Source organism: Scyliorhinus canicula, chromosome 16, assembly GCF_902713615.1.
Source record: "Scyliorhinus canicula chromosome 16, sScyCan1.1, whole genome shotgun sequence".
In the NCBI taxonomy this organism is placed as follows: domain Eukaryota; kingdom Metazoa; phylum Chordata; class Chondrichthyes; order Carcharhiniformes; family Scyliorhinidae; genus Scyliorhinus; species Scyliorhinus canicula.
The window spans coordinates 56,838,266-56,859,490 of NC_052161.1; the positions used below are offsets into that span (position 1 = coordinate 56,838,266).

General features: G+C 41.9%; 1 protein-coding gene across 4 annotated transcripts in view; it reads right to left on the bottom strand.

Annotated features, from left to right (window-relative positions):
- The window catches only part of tbc1d12b (TBC1 domain family, member 12b), a 104,267-nt gene that overhangs the window by 64,514 nt on the left and 18,528 nt on the right, over window positions 1-21,225 (bottom strand). The window contains exon 1 of one of the 4 annotated variants that reach the window (XM_038822409.1): window positions 8,045-8,097. The exons of the other annotated variants lie outside the window; for them this stretch is intronic. The gene's annotated coding sequence lies outside the window, so the exon portion shown is untranslated. Of the gene's footprint in view, window positions 1-8,044; window positions 8,098-21,225 lie in introns of those variants that run through there. 4 annotated transcript variants of the gene reach the window in all.

A 21,225-nucleotide genomic window follows, 5' to 3' on the forward strand; every position in this document is an offset into this window, starting at 1 on the left:
AATTTGCTCATGATACAAAGATAGTTAAAAAAGTGAGTTGTGAAGAGGACACTAGGGGGCTACAGGAGGACAGACAGGTTTAGTAGGCCAGCGATCTGCCAAATGAAGTATAATAAGGGCAAATGTGGAAATTGCCCATAAATGCTCTAGATTTCATGCATATTTTTGCTTTTTCCATTTCCCTTTTGTAAAAACGTGGGCTACACACCACTGGATGTTGAAAAATATGCCATTTCCTTTGACATTGTGTTTGCTGCCTTCATAGTCTCCCATTAGTTTTTATGAACATAAGAACTAGGAGTAGTCCACTTGACTCTTCTAAATGATGATAAATTGCAGAGCTCAGAAGTTCAGAGTGACTTAGGTGTCCTAGTGCAAGGAATTACAAAAAAAAAAGATACAGGTAGGTAATAATTAGGAAAGCAAATAGAATGTTTTAGTTTATAGATAAATACAGGGAAGTTAAGCTTCAGTTGTACAGCAAACTGGTGAGACCACATCTGGAATACTATATACAGTACAGCTCTCCAGAGTTAAGGAAGGATGTAAATGCATTAGCAGTTCAGAGAGGGTTGCTGAATTAATAACTGGAATGGTCAGGTTACCTTATGAGGAAAGACTGGACAGGCTAGGCTTGTATCAGCTGGAGTTTAGAAGAGAAAGGCGATTTTATTGAAACATACAAGATCACTTCCTCAAAAGTCATTGGAATTAGAGTCTTTGAATGTTTTCAAGGGAGAGGTAGATAGTTTCTTGATAAACAAGTGGGTGAAAGGTTACCATGAGGAGGTGAGGTGACACTCCGATCGGCCAGTATTGAATGGCATTGAAGGGTCAAATGGCCAGGTGGCCTACTCCTGCTCCTAGTTTGTATGTCCGCAAACAAACTAATGGGAGAATATGTAGGGAGCAAACACAATGTCAAAAGAAATGGCATACCTTCAACATCCAATTGTGTATAACTCATTTTACAAAATGGAAATGGCAAATTTAAAATATGCATGAAATATAAAGTATTTATAAAAAAAAGCATTGTTACTATTTTGGTGAATAGAATGAATCGCATCTCCCCTGAGGGCAAAATCCTTTTTGCATGCATAACCAAATATAGAGGTGCAAACGTTCTACAGTGGAGCAGATAATAAGAAACAAGAGCTACCTCATTTTAGTAAATCAACACACAACGTAGGAGATCCAATATTCTAATAGTTTTTCTGCCACTGATTATTACCTTGCTTTGCAGCAGAATGGACTCAATGGATGCAGCAAATTATGCAGTTTCCAACGGTGTCATTCAGGTTTCAATTTGTTGTCTAAAAGTCTTTAGTTAGCACTTGACAGGCAACACTGCATGTATATTTTTTATTTAAATTCAGCATCTACAGCTAAACGTCTACCTAGGCAAATTGATTTGAAGGTCTTCAGAATTCTAATGTGAACAGCAGGTTGCTTTCAATTTCATTGGCTGATCTAAAAGCGGACGCCATACCATAAACCGATCAAAGCTGCCTGTTGTCAGAATGGTGAGTAATGATAACAAATCTGGACAAACCTGATCTACCTACAGAATACCTGGCATTCGATACTCAATTGTGATCTCCAATAATCTATTTGGTTACACCTGTTACTTGAAAATCCACGAGGAAGAAAACATTTAAATTGCAGTTTTTTTCATCCCATCTCACCCACTGAGCTAGTGCCATGACTCAGAACTTGCCATACGAGGGAAATCAAGTCACAAAACCAGCTTCTTGCATTAGTTTGTTGATGGACTAGTCAACAATTTCAACATGGTTTTGTACTTTGGAATGGAAATGGGAGGAAACCACAAAGTCTCAAAAGCTTTTTCAGCTTTCAGCGGAGGCAGCAGTGTAGTGGTAAAGCCAGTAATCCAGAGGTCCAGGTTAATATGCTCTGGGATACAGTCTCAAACCCCACCAAGGCAGCTGATGGAATTTAAATTAAATTAATAAATCGGGAATTAAACGCTAGTTCTAATGGTTGTTGTAAAAACCTATCTTGTTCACTCATGTCCTTTAGGGCTGCAAATCTGCCGTCCTTACCTGGTTCCATGTGACTTCAGACCCAAAGCAATGTCAAGAGCAATTAGGGATGGGAAGCAAATGCTGGCCTTAGCAGTGATGCCCTCACCCCTGAAAGAATAGTGTTTTACAGCCCATATTGTTTAGAAAGTATCTACAATAATTTTCTCCCGGGCTAAGCCGAAATTAAGAGATATGAATGACCTTAGCTGGTGCAGCCCAATAAATAGAACCATAGAAACATAGAAATGCTACAGCACGGAAGGGGGCCAATCGACCCATCTTGGACATGTCAACCCAAAGACACCCAGGTGCCCTTCTGAATTCCATGTTCCTGCACAAGGTTTATAGCTCCTCAGCTTACAGCACTTTGGGTGCAGACTGAGGTACTATTTAATAAGTGTTTAGGGTCTCGGCCTTCATCACCAACTTAGGCAGTGATCTCCAGACACCCACCACCCTCGACATAAAACAGTTTCCCCTCATGTCCCCTCTAATCCTTCTGCCACTTAGCTTGAATCTATGGTTTTTGAACTCTCTGCCAAGGGAAACCGGTTTCTCCTGTCTACTCTATCTTTACCCCTCACAATTTTGTATCCTCAATCATGTCACCCCTCAGCCTTCTGTGTTCAAGGAAAACGACCCCAAATTCTCAAATTTCTCCTTGTAGCTATAATTCTCCAGTTCTGGCAACATTACAGTAAATCTTTTCTGCACTCTCTTCAGAGCAATTACACCCTTCCTGTTACGTGACCAGAACTGCACACAACAGTCCAGTTGTGGCTTCACCCGTGTCTTATACAGTTCCATCATTACATCCCTACTTTCGTATTCTATATCTTTAACAATGAGGGCAAGCATATGCCTTCTTTACAACTTTATCTACCTGCACTGCTACCTTTAGGGGCTTGTGCACTTGCACACAAAATCTTGCACTTAATCTATCTCTCAGTATATTCCCAATTATTGTGTATGTCCTTTTACTGTTTGATAAGCGAGAGATAATGCATTTGGGGAAGTCAGAGTTGAACTCCATCTGCCACTTTCCTGCCCACTCCACTAACCCACCTATATAGTTTGAGCTTACAGCTCCACTACATGGCCAATTTGTGTGTCGTTTGCAAATTTCCCAATCTTGCCCCCCCCGCCCCCTCCTCATACACACACACATATTAACACCCAAATCATTATTATATAAAAATAAAGCACTGTATGTTCTATGTAAGCTATGTATGTAAATAAAATATTAGTTCTGTTTGTAAAGGATAAAAGCATTTGGGTTTGCCTCATCAGAGATTGAGCAGTTTAGACTTATAGGTTTAGAAGAATAAGGAGATCTAATTGAGGATGCTTCCTCTTGTGGGCCAATCTAGAACAAGAGATCATAGTTTCAGGATAAGGGATAGCAGATTTAAAACAGACGAGGAGAAATTACTTCCGTCAAGGTCGTGAATCTGCGGCATTCACTACCCCGGGGTGCGGTGGATGCCGGGACATTGAGCAAATGTGTAGAGACAGACCAATTTTGAATTAGTAATGGGTTGAAGGGTTATAGAGAACAGGTAGGAAAGGGGTGGAGGCCGAGATGTGATCTGCCAGGATTGTTTCAAATGGCCGAATAGGCTCAAGGGACAATTGACTATGCCTGCTCCTAGTTCTTATCCTATGTTATTTGCTGAACAGATAGTAAGTTGAGTGCTGCTGAACAAAGACGCACATTGTCACAGCTCTTCATCTTGCACTCAGGACAGATGCAAGGCGGCCAAATTTTAAAGGAAACAACAATTTGTAATACATGAGAAAAAGATGCTGATTGGTTGACAAGTCGACTGAGGCATTATAATGGAGGATGCACTTAGTTCATGTGATTAGTAAGCTAAAATTGCAAATCGCCAAGTTTATGAAATTCTCTGAATATCTAATTAATACAGAAATACCATGCAAAGACACAACAGCATTTAATGACTTTAAAACTACCAACTGCCTACACATTAAAAATGTCAACACTCCCCAGAAAGGGCTCCCATTATTATTTGTGCCAAGCCAATTATTTTGGATACCAGATAAACTAAAAAAAAAATCCAGCAGGATGAAAGAAAAGTACTGCAGATGCTGGAAACCTGCAACAGTAGGTGAGCATAAAATATTGTTGCACTTTTTAATGATATCCATGGAAGGGCCAGCAAAAACCTAACGAGTTTGCAATGTTTTTAACAGCTTATCTTGGGATCAATGAAAATGGGCAACATGGTAGCACAAGTGGATAGCACTGTGGCTTCACAGCGCCAGGTTCGATTCCCCACTGAGTCACTGTCTGTGCAGAGTCTGCACGTTCTCCCCGTGTTTGCGTGGGTTTCTTCCGGGTGCTCCGGTTTCCTCCCACAGTCCAAAGACGTTCAGGTTAAGTGGATTGGCCATGATAAATTGCCCTTGGTGACCAAAATGGTTAGGAGGGGTTATTGGGTTACCGGGATAGGGTGGATGGGAGGGCTTAAATGGGTCGGTGCAGACTCGATGGGCTGAATGGCCTCCTTCTATACTGTGTGTTCTACGAATGGCCAGGGTGGAGTTTGTTCCTTTTAGTTATTATGCAGTTGGCACACATGCAACACATGTTGTCTTGCCATTATAAAAGTGGCTTTTGGCAGCAAGGCACTGAAATACCCGAGAATCAATCCAGACATCTTTAAAGCTTGAATCTAAATTTGCAGTGTTATTAGAATTAGACTGCCACTCTCCTCCTACTTTTTTTACCCTGGGATTTTTTCAATCCTGTCTCATCCAACCTTGTGACCAAGATCAGGTGAAAACTGTGCAGGACAACGCAGCCCTGAGGGCTTCATTCGAGCACGCTGACGCGGAGGCAAAGAAGCCATGGTCCCTTTAACTTGTGCCGTATATCAGTTAAATTCAAAGGTCTAGCCAGGAAGAAGGTGGGTGGTTAGAATTTAGGGAGCAACAGACAATCGTGCAAGGGGAAGTGGGGGTGCGCGTGGCGGTCGGATAGTTGGCATGGTGGCTACTCAGTCCCTGGGGGTTCGGGGCATGGGTTTGTACAATCATTACCCAGAAGCTGGAGGTGCTTTTAATTCTATCTTTTTTTTTGGTAACTATTGGTGAGACAGCCAGAACATAGAACATAGAACAGTATAGCACAGAACAGGCCCTTCGGCCCTCGATGTTGTGCCGAGCAATGATCACCCTACTTAAACCCACGTAACCCGTATACCCGTAACCCAACAATCCCCCCATTAACCTTACACTACGGGCAATTTAGCATGGCCAATCCACCTAACCCCGCACATCTTTGGACTTTTGGACTGTGGGAGGAAACCGGAGCACCCGGAGGAAACCCACGCACACACGGGGAGGACGTGCAGACTCCACACAGACAGTGACCCAGCCGGGAATCGAACCTGGGACCCTGGAGCTGTGAAGCATTGATGCTAACCACCATGCTACCGTGAGACCCCAAACTATCTGATGTTTATGATTTACCTCACATTTTCGGATGGTTTCCACTGTAGGGCAATTGCTCATCAGAAGTTTGCAGTTTCTGTCTAATTGCTATGCGAACCTTACCTGGGAACCTTCGGGGGAGGGGAGAAAGCACATATTTGAATTCCCCCCCCCTCCCTCAGTTACACTGCGAGAAGCTTGGAGGTTACAGCCCATATCTTAGAAGAAAAAGCTTGTGCATACAAAAATGAGAAATAGTAGGTTATTCAACCCTTCAAATCTGCTCTGCACCCATCAAGATAATGGCTGATTCTATTGTGTCTTTAACTGCACCTTCCATACTCCCATAATCATTGTCTATTTAGAACTATTAAGCAAAGTAACAAACTATGATTTGGTAAAGTGACCGCCAATTTGGTGTGGTGTAGTGAAATGCCAATGCTGCAAAATAATGGCAAATGAGCCAAGTTTATTTACTGATCTTTCACAGGTCTAGGAGAGACCAACAGCACACTACAAGATGATTTTTGAAAAGAATAGCTCTCATTATTATCGTCTCAATGTCTCTCTTTTGGTGCTCACCATGAATGATGAAAACAGCTTTAGTCAAGTACCCAATTTCAATAACTTGCCTTTATACAGTACCTTTAACACTTCACAGGAGCATTATCATGCAAAACTTGACACCAAGCCAAATCAGGCCAGGTGACAAAAAGCTTGGTTGAAGAGGCACATATTTTAAGGAGCATCTTAAAGGAGGAGAGATGAAAAGGTATTCCAGAGCTTAGCATGAGCAGTTGAAGTAAGTATATTATGAATAATTTGAAGTACTTCATGCAAGAAACATTTGTTTAATATTTTATTTACTTTGATATGCCGACTTTAAAATAGACAAAATACAACTCCATCATAAAGTTACATTTACAAACATAATCACATGCTCTCTGGTCACTTTAGCTGCAATGTCATGCACAAAATCCAAATTTCCAGGCAGTTTATAAATTGGATTCATGAAATTCGAAAAAAGGGTAAAAATATCATAAAGCAATATTGATTTGCCACTCTGTAAGCACCTTGTAAACAAATCGCAATCAAAATGTAAATTTGAAGAAACTCTTAGCAGCGTAATGCCGTACCATCACTAATGGTGCTGAAAATGTTTAGCTTCTACACCTCACACACACAATAGTATCTACGAGAAAAAGGAAAATTGCACTGCACATTGGAAGAGCTGGGATTATATGAAGGAGCAACCGATACATCCAAATTCTCTCCAACATTATAACCCAGGAAGCTGGCAAAGGACCATAGCTTCAAAACTGACAGCCATCAAATTTCTTACATTTTAAATCAGCCATACTAAATGTCGAACTACATGTGGAAATAAAAAGCTAGATTTAAAGTGAAGTACATGTTGGTCATAAACTAGGTACCTGTATACGCAACATCTGATCCTAAACTATTGTATACTCGGGTCATCTTTACTGGAGGAGGAAATAAAATTGGGAATGTTTGCAGCAATATCACTGCAACAGAACCTTATAAGTGGCTTCTCATCAAGGTACACGGCAACCATAAACAGCCCTTTCTTCTTTTAAGTGGTCAGGCTGCAACACAGTTGGGTTAATTGGGTTGCACAGTTACGGGGATAGGGCGGGGGATTGGGCCTAGGTAGGGTACTCTTTCAAAAGGTCGGTATTCAGAGGGTTGGTGTAGACTGGATGGGCTAAATAGCCTCCTTCTGCACTGTAGGTATTCTATGAACAAACAATGACTTGGCAGAGTGGATTTAGTCCTCTAATAGACAGCTCAATTCACATTTAGTTTAAAGAGGCACCAAAACCAAGAGGAATAGGAAGGAATATACAAACCCACACAAAGTATGGGTGCACACAAAGAACCAGGTAGGAGGAGATAGCCAATACTTGTAAAAGTACAATAAACAAGTGCTTAAAATAGCTTAAAAACAGTACTTACCTTTGCTAATGAAACAGCAGACCTGACTCTGGAAGTCAAAAAGCAACAATGCTAGTTTAAAGAAATTTTGTAAAACCAGGGTTATAAAAGAATTAGCTATGACTCGGATCCTTGGCTCCTACATAGGGCGGGAACAGTGTGGGGTTATCACATAAAGGGTACCCTTGAAAGTCAGAGGAAAATTGTAGTTTTCTAGAACCAATCAAGTTCTAATGGCACAATAACGATGCTTGAATGTTCCAAATTTGTTTTCTGACAGCTTTTTAAAATCAAGTTGTTAACTTTACAAAAGAGTGTCTCAGATATAAATAATTAAATAAATCAATCACTAAATAAAAATTATACCATTCATTTACAATTATATGCCTATTCTGAAAAGTATTAATTCACTTCAGCTGGACTGGGTGAAGCCACTGACAACATAGGCAGAAATTATCTATAAATATGCAGACATTCTAGATTTGTCCAACAAAAGCAGAGATTTGTGGTATGCACAATATTGGGAAAAATTTCAGGCATGTTTCAGAAAACCCACAGAGTTCCTAAATGCATGAACAAAAATGTACCTTATTCGCCAAATCAATTTTTAGGATCTTGGCATGTATCAAAGATGGCTCAAATTGCCTCAATGAATTGCAAGGCTTCCTGTGGGAGAACAAGTTCAAATAAGTTTACAATAGTCACTACCTTTCACGTTGAACTGCTTTAGTTAAAACTTATGCTCATTGTCCCTCTCAATGTTTCTTTCTTGTACCTCTTCAGATCCCAAAATACTGTCCTACAGTTTGAAATCAAGAACATTTATTTGTTCCCGAGGCCTTAAATCTGTCCAACCCCATAGCTCAGGGCAGCACAGTGGCACGGTGATTAGCACTGCTGTCTCACAGCGCTAGGGACACAGGTTCAATCCCAACCTCAGGTGACCTTTTGTTAAGTTTGCACATTCTCCCGGTTTTTGCATGGATTTCCTCCGGGTGCTCCGGCTTCCACCCACAGTCCAAAGGTGTGCAGATTAGGTAGACTGACCATTCTAAATTGTCTCTTAGTGTCCAATGGTTAGGTGAGGTTACAGGGATAGGGCTGGGGAGTGGGTTGAGGGAGGGTGCTCTTTGAGGGTCGGTGTGAACTTGATGGGCCGAATGGCCTCCTTCTGCACTGCAGGGATTCTATGACTTCTGTCATGAGAATGTCCCTTTAAGAGAAGTGTGTTTTATCAAATGGCTGCAGTGATGTCATTGTGTGGGTGGAGCTGGAATGCAATTCTGTTTTTTTTTAAACTTTGTTTTGAGCTGGAAGCTCTTTTTGGCTTTGTTTTAGTTGCACTTTCAGTTTGAGAGCTGCATTCAAACAAGGTGTACGTCTCTCTCTCTAAATAATGTCTCCCGATCACTTGATTTCAAAGTAATACCTGTTTCTGTAGAGAATTCAAACCTACTGTGTTTGTTAAAAAGGGTTTTTTGACTTATGGATGTTATTAGGAAAGTTATTAAGGGTTATCTATAGAGTATTGTATCTGTGGGGATTATCAGTGTTGGTAGTTGGTAAGATGTTTACTGTGCGTTAATAAAATGTTAACTGGATTTATAGAATAAACATGATTTTGTTTTTAAAATACTTTTGATCTCTGTTGCATCATAACCAAAATCTATTCAAAGTTCTGCATCAGGTGAACTCCAGGATATACTTTGGTGTTCTCTAAACCCTGGCCCATAATACATCTCAATCTCGCTTCCTTCTAAAATCTATAAATTTTAACTCTAGTCGGTCTGCACCAATCAAAGCTGCTTAATATGTTTGTTCTTCACTTGGACCTTTGGCCTTCATTTAATTTTGTCAACCATTTAAAAGTAATATTCTCCAGCAACTCCTATTATTTGCCGTCCACCAGCAAGATCAAACCGATCAATCCATGTCGAATTGTTTGAGAAGCCAAAAGTTAAATTATACAACACAATACGTATGCTGTTTATCTCACTCTGCCGTAATATCTTGATAGATTGGATAGATGCACTGCATTGCTTTAATAAGTACAGGTCTCAAGTCCAATCATACAGTAGAGAATTAGGTAGCAAAATGCAAAACACTGCCACCCCCATTTCATTCAGGCAATAATTCAACAGTTAATTCCAGCGTTACAAATTAAATAAGGGTGCGCACAGTAGGGAGAAAGGATTCACTTTTGTTCACCAATACAGCTTCCTCCATAACAATGCAAAAATACTCCCGTTCTCTGATTTTGTGTATTGTGAAGAATAAACATAAAAGTATATTACAAGATAGCAAATGTATCACCTATCCTCTATGTGACAGAAAGGGGTTGTTAAAGGGTGGCTGATGAGAGTAGGAGGTAGAAAAAAACCAAAACGGGTGATGGACCTCAGATGACATGGAGAAGTTCAAACTCTTGCAGCGGTGTAATTCTTTCATGCACTGGAGTGTGGTATATAGTGGTAAATGGTCAAAATGTTCACATATCAACCTCAAAGAAAATGCAAGATGTCCAAAGGATTCCAAACACCTGAACCAAGGTCTGTATTTACTGGGAATAAATAGTGTAGTTTTCCTGAGAGAATAAGGAGTGTGACTGGAGGGTGGAAAATCTTTGAAACAGTAAATAAACACTCCTCGTGATCCTTAGTGTGCAAACTATTTCTCTACTCAAAAATGAACTCGACCCTCCATAACATCATTGCCCATAGTGAGGTATTTACCAATTTATAAGCCAATAAGATCATTTCTTTTAATCAATAAACTGCTGGGATTTTTATCTACAAATGTGTGGGATCTTTTAAAACTGACAACAATAAAAAACTCAGAAAAGCCTCAAACACTCAAAGTTTGGGCATCTCAGAAAATCACAAGCTTCTGATGGAACACACTGCACACATTTCAAATGAAATATTATTGCACTCCCTCTAATACAACATGGCACAGTGGCTAGCACTGCTGTCTCATAGCACCAGGGGCCTGGTTCAATTCCGGCCTTGGTGACTGTGTGGAGTTTACATGTTTTCCCCCATGTCTGCATAGGTTTCCTCCAGGTGCTCTGCTTTTCTCCCATTGTCACAAAGATGTGCAGGTTAAGTGGGGTTCAGGGATGGGGCAGGGGAGTGGGCCGAGATAGGGTGCTCTGTCAGTAGGACAGTACAGACTAGATGGGCCAAATAGAATCCTTACAGTGCAGAAGGAGGGTATTATTGAAAACGAATTTCAAAGGAATGTACAAGGAATCACACAGGAATGTGTGATGTCATGCAAACAAGGCAACTATTCCGCTTTAGGGCAATATTTGTAAAAGTCTATTAAGAACTGGTACATAGCACAACAAAGTGGACATCACAGTGAAAAATATTATTCTGAAGAAATAAACTAAAAAAGCTCCTTAAAACAAAAGGCATCGGAAATTTGGAACACTGTTCTGTGAGCTTTGAAATCAGACATAGGAAACGACTGGAGTATATCAAAGGATTCAACCAGGCTGAGAAAAAATAAATGTGTATGTTGCAGATTGTGTAGCAATTTCTCTGAAAGAGATGCATTACTGTTGTTCATAGGATATTGATATGTGATTATACAAATTAATTAAATTCAAGCTGCATGCACAAATTCAATTTATTTCAAAAGTCCAATCATTCTACAGTTCCAGTTGAAATACGAGCCAATTCACTCCAATGAACATACTTCAAAACCACAAATATGGGCATGGTGTTGAAATAGACATTTCCTGATCAAGAAACATTATTCATACTTGTACTTCAACAGGATGACTAACATTTTACAAATAAAATTGCTGTCAAATTGCTACATGCTGCCTGACTTTATTTTGGGCAGAATTATATGAAAAATATCTTATTCCAGTAAATATCAGAGAAATAATATGACTGGAACAAAAGGAATGTTAATTTCTGACAATCCTAATTAGCCTTCACTCCATTCAAACCAAGTATCAAATGCAGTCACGGAAATGTTTAATCTCCAGAGTTGCTGCTTCTATTGTTTGGGCAGGTAGAGTGCATCATCCACAATGATCTCGTCAGATTTTTGTAGGCACTTTTTGGATGCTGATAGATAGCTTGGAACAGGTGTAATTCTGACAACTGTGCTGTTAATGGGGGGAAACAAAAACCACTAAAATTATCCATTCAGTAATGGATAACAAAGACAAAGGAGGAAGTGCTTTTATTTTTATAATGCCTTTAATATCCTTGGAATGCCCAAAGCATTTCACAACTCGTCAGTGTTGTCATGCAACTCTCAACTTGTATATAGAAGTCCCACAAAGATTTATGAGATAAATAGCCAATCTTCCCTCCATATCAGCCTGCCTCTCCACCTGGAATCTATGGTGCAAGTTCCACTCTTGGCTTGGAACTGCAATTTCCAGCTGCTGTGGATATTTTCTCCATTTGTGAATAAAGTATCTGGGGAATTGTCATGCCATAGGAACAGGCTGAAAACTGGAATATCATGAGTGTATACTGCCAAACTCAGAAAACTTACAGAATTTAACATGTTTAAGCCACCAAATCTAAATTGAGCAGAGTGCATAATTTAGCATGAAAAAATTCATGAGTATTGCAGCCACAAGTTCAGGTGAATACCTGTCCAGTACTTTAATCCGGACTCTGGGTATTGCAACCGATGAGGTAGAATTTAAATTTTTTAAAAGATGAAAAACAAAATCTGGAAACTATTATATTTGAAAGGCGAATGCAAAAGGAAAAATAATGATTTGAACCAAAATGTTCTTGGGATCTTAAATAGGAAACGTCACAGGAGGTCAAATGGTATATAAAATTAGTGAGCATTCAGACTGCGTAGATTAATCAAGAATAACCAACACAAATCTACTGAAGGCAAGCCTGGTTTGGCAAATCAAGGTTCGAGAGACAACCAATTAGACAGATAAAGTGAATGCAGCTGTGCTGTGCATGATACATTGGAGGATTGCTCAAAACACTGTGGTGCATAGTGTAAGAGAAAAGGTTACAGTATGGCTGGATGTTTTGGCCAATGTGCACTGACTAGAGTGGCAACGGAATGGAAATGGTGTACCCCACGATTCAGCGCTTGATCCACTTTTGCATTTTTATTTATTTATTTGAACTAAGGCATTGGGAGCACAATCTCAAAATCCATGCTGGTTGTCCTTGATCAACTCATGCATTTCTAAATACTCCCCATATCATTCACCAGTCAATATTCTGTGGTATTACTCGAGCACTTAGCAAAGTGCTGCAAATGATTCCAGGAAGACAGGCAAGTTAGCAGCCATGAACAAACAGGTGAAAAATGTAATTTAGTGTGGATACGGTCAAGGTTTTTCCTTCTGAAGTGTATTACAAGGAATGGCAGGGAAGATGCTGAAGGGTGTCAGTGAACAGAAACACATAGGGATCCCTGCAAGTTCAAATACAAGTTGACAAAATCATTAAGGCATTTGAGGTTTGTAATTAAGAGCAGAGAATACAATAAAGTTTTAATTGTATACCCCAATATAAAATGGACTAGTCATAAATATCATACAACACAGTCAACAGGATAAAAGCAAATTACTGCAAATGCTGGAATCTGAAAGAAAAACAGAAAATGCTGGACCTCCCCCCACCCCCCGCAGCACAACATCCACAGATGTTGTCAGACCTGCTGAGATTGTCCAGCATCTTCTGTTTTTGTTACAGATTATGAAGTGTTTTGGTATAGTGAAAGTGCTGAACTACTTTCTCTGGTTGGGGAGTCAGTGACAAAGCTGAATCAATTTAAAATGGTCAGGAGGAGAGTAAGTGACAATGGAGGCTTGTTTGAAGATGGAAATGCTTTGCCAGAGAGAAAATTAGATCAATATTTAAGTGGAGGAAAATACAGGACCATGGGGAAAAGTAGGGTAGTGGAAGTGGTTCTGCACTGCTCCACAAGCAAAGCGTTGGCATGGGCTCAATGGTAAAATGACAGCCACCTGCGATGTAAGCAAGCATAGTTCTATATAAATACTGTGTTTAGTTTGACAGCGAGCGAATGAAATATGACAAAAAGAGGAACAGTGCTCAGTGTTAATGGAGGTAAATGGTCTATTTAAAAAACACTGAACAAGCTGCAACTACACTGCTGTCTGTGTACAATGTTGTCAAACAGTTGCAACATTTTAGTACAGACTGCAGAAGGAAATATGGCTTTGCATCAAAATAAAGTGTAAAATCCAGTCCTGTTCACTTCATAAACAAAAGATGGATGGGAAATGATATTAAAATGAACCAGGATGCGCTATGAGGTGAGAGTATATTATTTTGAAAATCACATGCGACATAGAAGTCACATACATAACTCAGCAACATTTGAGGAGCATTATGATTCATGTTTCAAATTAGTAAAATGTGATGCAATCCAAACAATCCACAGATTTCAATGTAAAGTTTCATTAGAGCTCAAGATGCTCTTTCCAATATGCAAGGGGCTAATAATTTAAGACGCCCAAAAAGGCTAAAACGGATAAGACAACTGAAAATGCACATTAACCGAATCCCTTGGCATATTCAATTGTATGTCAATAATTGGTTCCCCCCCCCCCCCATTATTCTCAGGAGCCATGGAAACATTTCTTGAGTGCTCAAGTACAGAAAAAAACATTAAGAATGTAGAGCTAATGACTGGAGGGGAGTGTTGGAGAAAAGGGAAACTGAAAAATAAGGGGTGACAAAGGGCTTGTTAAAGAGTTCTGAGGTCCTTTTTGAAAATGGGAATAAAGCATTATAAAACCACTATATCAAAACAAGATGTAGAAATGCCAGCATTGGACTGGGGTGAGCACAGTAAGACGTCTTACAACACCAGGTTAAAGTGCAACATGTTTGTTTCAAACACTAGCTTTTGGAGCATTGCTCCTTCCTCAGGTGAATCTTACCATATCAAAACAAGTTGGTAATGTAAGATCAAGAGGATGAGTTTTAGAGGGCAGAGGGAAACTGATTTTAAAAAAGTGGTAACTAGCACTGAAGGAGCAGAAAAGAGTGTCGAGGTAATATGACATCTTGGTTAGACATGGTGTTCTAGTATCCTCCTGCCCCCCACTGAACTGGTTTATTTCAGTTTTGGTTTATATACAAACACAAATAGTTACAAGAGGGTTCAACTACACTCCTCCCTCAATGATCAAGTTACACAAATGTTCAAATTTCATAAAACTTGTTTTCATTTCTTGTTTAACATTTATTTACAAATCCAACTTAGCTACTGGCTTCCAATCTTTAAGAGGATACCTCTTTTGACCCAAACTTTCAAAACCTGGGAAGAACCTTGATAAATGTTGTGTCAGATTCCCAGGGGAAGTTTCTTCCGCCCCACCCCCAAACAAAGATCATTTTACTCTTGACCTTCAATTGAATTTTTCACTTTATTTGTCTGACTGTGACTTGTGTCTGAACTAGTTTCAGGCACAACTTGTGTTGGAGCGACTACTGGTACCAGCATTGGAACTATCCATTAATCAGATCCATTGGATTATTCCCCTTCCTCATGAACCTCTTGATGATAAAACATGATCAACATGTACAAACCCAACTTCAACACTACCAAACATTTTGGCCAAATTTGTGCGATGGCCACTACTCCTTCTGGTAGGTACTTCAACCACTTGTGATCTTTCACCTTCAACTTCTGGTTCAACTTCTGACACACTTCTGTCACTCGATCCCCTATGATGGCTCTATTTCTTGTGTGTCTTCTACTAACTGCTCTCATTCTAGACTATTCTAAAGAAACAATTCAGCCAGAGTTCTGACGGTAATGCTGTGTTTCAACAAATTAATTTTTAATTTTTAATCAATTTATGATTCTAGACAACTGATATTTCTTTCAATTTGTATCTAGCATTTATTTGCAAGAGCACGTTTATCAGCTTAAACTTTGCGCTCTGCTACTCTATTTGAAGCAGGACGATATGGTGGAATTTGTGTTTTACCCCATTTATTCCCATGAATTCATAAACTGTTCTGAACAAGACCGAGTAACTTGTCGACAGAATTTTCCCTGGGAACCTATAAGCAGCAAACAACCTAAGCAAAATAGTGGTTAGCACTGCTGCCTCAGTGCCAGGGACCCGGGTTCCATTCCCACCTTGGGTGGCTATGTGAAGTTTGCATATTCTCAGTGTGTCTGCATGGGTTTCCTCCGGGTTTTCCGGTTTCCTCCCACAGTCCAAAGATGTGCAGATTTTGTGGAATGGCTATGATAAAATTGCAGCTCTAGTGTGCAGGTTAGGTGGAATAACGGGGATAGGGCGAGGAAGTGGGTCCGAGGTAGGGTGCTCCTACAGTGGGTCGGTGCAGACTTGATGGGCCGACTGGATATCTTCTGCACTGTAGGGATTCTATGGACACCTTTAGAGTCATGAAATCTATGTCCTTCTTAAATATATTCAGTAGCTTGGCCTCTACAGCTTTCTGCAGTTGAGAATTGCACAAGTTGACCATCCTGAATGAGAGCATTTCTCCTCATCTCAGTCCTAAATGGTCAACCCTGGATCCTGAGAACCCATGTTCTGGACACTTCCCAGCTAGGGAAATCATCCTGCATCCAGTCTGTCCAGCCCTTCAGAAGTTTACATATTTCAATGAGATCTTCTCATTCTTCCAAACTCCAGTCAATAATTGACCCAATCTCTCCTCATACAATAATCCTGTCATCCTAGGAATCAGTCAAGTGAACCTTCCCTCTATGACAAGTATATCCTTCCTTAAGTATGGTGAGCAAAACTGCACTCAATACTCCAGGTATGGTCTCACCAAGAGCCTGTGCAGCATCCTTGCTCCTATGCTCAAGCAACCTTGAATGAAGGGCAATATACCATTTGCCTTCTTAGCTGCTTGCTAAACCTGCATGCTTGCTTTCAGTGATTGGTGTACAAGGACCCCAGGTCCCATTATACATCAAAATTTTCAATCTATCAGCATTTAACAAATACTCTACCATTCTGTTCTTCCTACCAAAGTGGATAACTGTGGATACCAAAGGGGCTGGTTTAGCTCACTGGGCTAAATCGCTGGCTTTTAAAGCAGACCAAGCAGGCCAGCAGCACGGTTTGATTCCCGTACCAGCCTCCCCGGACAGGCGCCGGAATGTGGCGACTAGGGGCTTTTCACAGTAACTTCATTGAAGCCTACTCGTGACAATAAGCGATTTTCATTTCATTTCATTTTCATAACTTCACACTTAGCCATGTTATCCTGCATCTGCCATGTCTTTTCCCTATAATTTATTCCCACTGTTTCTTGCCTGTTAACCAATTCCCAATGGCAATCTAGACATCATATTGGTATTACAACGATCTTCCAATCGTCTGTACTTGATGTCGTACTGATAAGCAGACAAAATGAAAGCCCATTTCTACATTTGGGTTGCAGCAAAAATGGGTAATGGAGATTGGATCTCATATAGCCATCAAAGGCTTCTGTTCATTTTCAATCTTTTTTTTTATATAAAGAGTACCCAATTATTATTTTTTTCCAATTAAAGGGAAATTTAGCGTGGCCAATCCACCTAACCTGCACATCTTTAGCTTGTGGGGGCGAAACCCACGCAGACACGGGGAGAATATGCAAACTCCACACGGACAGTGACTCAGAGCCGGGATTCGAATCCGGGTCCTCAGCGCTGTAGTCCCAGTGCTAGCCATTGCGCCTCGTGCCGCCCCAGTTTCGATTTTGAAACTACAACCATACAAATGTTTATTAAATCTTGGAACTCCAATCTCCAAAAATCAAAGAATGTTTCAAGTTCTGAGCAAGTTTTCACTCACCGGCACTGAAGAATCATGAGGAAAATGAATTCAATCTCTCCTCACCATCATCCAACACAAAAGATCACAGTACCTTTCCAAACCCATGACCACTACCATCTAGAAGGACAAGAGTGGCAGATACCTGGAAACCCTACCAGCTGGAGGTTCAGTGTTAGGACCCTTGTTTTTTCGGATATATATTCATGACCGCACAATTTCGAAGTTTGCGGACCGATACAAAACTTGAAAACATTGTGGACTATGAGGAGAATAGTGTCCAACTTCAAAAGGGATACGGACAAGTTGGTAGAATGGACAGACAGGTGGCAGATGAAGTTCAGTGCAGAGAATTATAGGATCTCTGCAGCGCAGGAGGCAGCCGTTCGATCCATCGAGTCTGCACCGACATTCCAAAAGGGCCCACTTCCCTGTTACACTCCAGTAACCCCCACCTAACCGTTGGACATTAGGAGCATCAGGTACTGGGCAACACCTGTCTTGTGCTCCTCTGAACGTATATTAGCCTTCCATCTTTGAAGCTATTTGCCAGTTTCACCAAACACGAGTGTATTTGCCATGCAAATTTTCCTTTAACGAAAGTTGCTCCAATTTATCTTAAGTGCTATTAACCAGTTTCCTCCTAACAAGGCTGGTTTTTCAATCTTTGCCATAATGATGTGCAATTTTACACATTCATGCGACTGAAACTTCCAATTACAGGAATTTTTTCTTCTCCATAACTTCATAACATAACAATTTCTCCAACTGATGTTGACTCAACTTTGAGGTACAGCTATTCAGGAATCACCCTTGCTGATGCACCTGTTTCGCCCTGACGCTGTTTCATCCAGCCAGCGTTTTTGCCATTTATTCATCCGACATGTCTTGCCAAAATTACCTTTCTTCTTTCAGCTGTCGTACACTGCCTTCAGAAATGAACAATTCTGTGCTCAATGTTCATCCAAGCACCAGTAACAGGACTTGGTAGGACCACGGCTACTACTAATTGTCTTCGTTGGGGCCTTTGGCTTACTCAGTTGCAGCTTATTTACTTCAACAGACAGCTGGTGATTGGCATCTCCCGAGTCATGTTCTGCATGTGCAAAGTTTGGCAAGCTATTCGAAAATTACCTTGGGCAATGTCAGCATCCTGCTGCAAATGCATTAACTTTTAAAACCACACAAATCTGTCCCGCAATGCTCTTTTTTGAAAGTCTCCAAAATTATAATGAATCAACATCTTTTTCAAGGCCATTATAAACTCTCCAATGTTCTCATTGTCGCACTGGGCAACTGGTAGCTTTCAGCAATCTCCAATAGCTTAGCATTGTCGTGCTACTGAAGCTTACACAAAATGTCTGACAACGCTGTGTCTTTTGACTTAGCAGGGCAAGCAAACTAGAGTGTAGCATACACTTCTGCACCTGCTTCCTTTCTCTCTTCCTCCTTCCTTCCGCCCCCACTCCCCTCCCCACCCAATTTTGATTAATAGCCTGGTTATTAGGATATTCAAGTATATTATTAGCAGTGCTCTCTAGCCACTCCAGAGCACTGAAAGGCACTTCCCTGCACCTATACTTGCCCAGTCACCCAATAACAACTGTGGAATTGGCCATCTTCGAACGTCAGTCCACCAAGTACATAAACAGCCTTTTTTCTAAGAGCAGGTTTTTCAGCCCATTTCTTTTTTTTTAATGTATTTTTATTCAAAAAATTTTTACAAGCCACTACAAAAAGAAAAAAAAGAAAACTTAACAGTAAAACAGAAAACAACTTAACCCTTTACAAATGAAATCCATCCACCACCCAAGCCACCCCCCACCCACCTCCCCATCCCTCTAGACTGCTGCTGACCTCCACCTAACGTTCCGCGAGAAAGTCAAGGAACAGTTGTCACCACCTAGAGAACCCCTGCAAGGACCCTCGCAAGGCAAACTTTATCCTCTCTAACTTGAGAAATCCCACCATATCACTGACCCAAGCCTCTACGCTTGGGGGTTTCGCGTCCCTTCATATTAACACGGCAAAGGCCAGAACTCCGGCCTCTTTCGACTCCTGCACTCCTGGATCATCTGAGGCCCCGAATATCGCTATCCCCCAGCTCGGTTTTACCCGAGTGTCCAAGACCTTGGACATAGCCCTTGCGAAGCCTTTCCAAAATCCTGTAAGTGCCGGGCATGCCCAGAACATATGGGCATGGTTTGCTGGGCTCCCTGAGCACCTCACACACCTGTCCTCCACCCCAAAGAACGTTCTCATTCTCGCCACTGTCATATGCGCCTGGTGCACCACCTTAAACTGAATCAGGCTAAGCCTGGTGCAAGTTGAGGAGGAATTGACCCTGCCCAGGGCATCAGTCCGCAGGCCCTCATCCAGCTCCTCCTCCCACTTGCCCTTCAGTTCCTGCTCTGCCTCCTCCAGCTCCTGATATATTTCCGATATCTTGCCATCCCCTACCCACACACCCGCGACCACCCTGTCCTGTATCCTCCGGGCAGGCAGCAGCAGGAATTCCCCCACCTGCTTTTTCACGAAAGCCCGAACCTGCATGTACCTAAAGATATTCCCCGGGGGTAACCCAAATTTCTCCTCCAGCGCCCCCAGACTAGCAAAAGTCCCATCAATGAACAAGTCCCCCATCTTTCTGATACCTACCCTGTGCCAACTTAGGAACCTCCTGTCTATTCTGCCAGGAGCGAACTGGTGATTATTCCATATCGCAGCCCAGACTGAAGCCCCTACCTCCCCCGTGCCGTCTCCACTGCCCCCAGATCCTCAATGTCGCCGCCACCACCGGGATTGTGGTATGCCGCGTCGGCGGAGGCGGCAACAGTGCCCCCAAGCTATTATCTTTACAAGAAGCCGCTTCCAAGCCACCCCTCTCCCTCCACTACCCATTGCTGAATCATAGATATATTCGCTGCCCAGTAATAACTGCAAAGGTTCGGCAATGCCAACACCCCCCCCCTCGACTGCGCTCCAAGAACAGTCTCTTAACCCTGCCTTGTCTCTCGATGTAATCTGAAGTAGCCCGACCGCAGCCGGTTCGTCGACACACTCGCTACCGGGGCCCGATACAACAATTTGACCCATTCTATAAATTCCTCGCCAAACCCAAATCTGCCTAACACTTCCCACAGGTACTCCCACTCCACCCATCGAAGGCTTTCTCCGCGTCCATTTCCGCTACCACTTCTACATTTCTCCCCCCCCCCCCCCCCCCCCCCCTTCCGAGGACATCGTGATCACATTCAGGAGCCTCCGCACATTCGTATTCAACTGCCTGCCCTTCACAAACCCCGTCTGATCCTCCTTAATCACTCCCAGGACACAGTCCTCAATCCTAGTGGCCAAAATCTTGGCCAACAGCTTTGCATCCACATTAAGGAGCGAAATCGGCCTACAGGAGCCACATTGCAGCGGGTCCTTGCCTCGCTTGAGGATAAGCGAGATCAGGGCCTGCGACATCGTTGGGGGAAGGGTTCCCTTTTCCTTCGCCTCATAAAAGTCCTCAACAACGGACCCAGCAGCTCCGAGAATTTCCTATAAAACTCTACGGGATACCTTCCGGACCCAGGGCCTTGCCCGCCTGCATGCCCTCTAGCCCCTTCACCAGTTGCTCCATCTCAATCCCTCTACTTGTCCCTCCTCCACCTGTGGAAACCTAAGTTGGTCCAGGAACTGCCTCATCCCCCCCCCACCCGCCAAGGGTTCTGACTTGTACAGTTTGCCATTAAAGTTCTTGTAGACCTCTTTCATCCTTGCCGAGCTTAGCACCGTGTCACCCCTCCTGTCTCTAACTCCCCCAATCTCCTTGGCCGCCTCTCTTTCGCAGCTGATGCGCCAGCATCCTACTTGCCTTTTCCCCATACTCGTACACGGCTCCCTGTACCTTCCTTAACAGAGCCTCAGTCTTCCCCGTGGTAAGCAAGTCAAACTCCGCCTGCAGGCTCAGGCGCTCATTCAGCAACCCCT